The following is a 988-nucleotide window of genomic DNA, read 5'->3' as shown; positions in this document are numbered from 1 at the left end:
GGGAGAGAGAGATGCCACTCACGTCGCCTCTTCTGCCGGTGTCCTGTCCAGTGTAACGAACAAAAATGGCCTGGCTGGCTGTGTAGATCCGGTGTTTGTATTGAGGGCGATGAAGGTTGTAGACACTGACAGGTAAGGGCCGATGGGACGCAGGATATTTTCCGTTTATGTGGGAATGAACTGGCCATCATTATTATTAATTAAAAATGGAAAACAACTGATCTAGGTAAAAAATGCCCAGTCTCATTTTTGGTATTCTCTGAGGATTCATTGACAGCAGATCCGTACTGTATGTACACTAGTTCGCAGTAGTAAAACGGATGGACGCCCGGGCCGGCCAGACTGGGAGGAGAAGGTGGAGACAGCTGGCCTTGCAGTTTGCCTTTTCCACACAACGTGCTCGCGCCTTTTTCTTGGCCAACTAGCTAGCTCGCTCTACATGGAGCGATCCTCTTGCACTGTCTTGCTGTAATCTTGTGCCCAGAGGAGATTAATTAACATTCAGGATCGATAGCATTTTTACAGTAGTGTTTCCCAAAGGTGGCTTTTCAGGTAACTTTCTTGGTATTTGACTAGTAGTCTAGTAGTACTTGAACAAAGCGCCAGGGATCGAATACAGTTTCATGCAAGTATACAATTCAGCAAAAGGCGATGCACATACACCTGAAAGACATTCTGTAGCACGTGATTCAACATGTTAGTGCGTATATTAGCTGACACGAAACTATGAGACTGTCCCAGGCGTATATATATAACGGACAAAGTAGCAGTACTGGACAGTGAGTTTACTGGATGTATCACCACCTTTTGATTTATTTAATCCATGAGCATGTATCGAACATATAAACGAAATATTTACGTGGACACTAAGTACGGCTAGCATATGAACAGTTAAATGGGGGTGAACAAATCATACCTTTTGCTGGTTTAGGCTAGGATAAAACCGCGGCGGTTGCGGCTTCCTCCGCAGCCTTCCTTCTTAGAAGTG

This window comes from Triticum aestivum, chromosome 4D, assembly GCF_018294505.1.
Source record: "Triticum aestivum cultivar Chinese Spring chromosome 4D, IWGSC CS RefSeq v2.1, whole genome shotgun sequence".
Taxonomy (NCBI): domain Eukaryota; kingdom Viridiplantae; phylum Streptophyta; class Magnoliopsida; order Poales; family Poaceae; genus Triticum; species Triticum aestivum.
The sequence above is the reverse complement of the archived record's forward strand: the minus strand, read 5'-3'. Positions refer to the sequence as shown.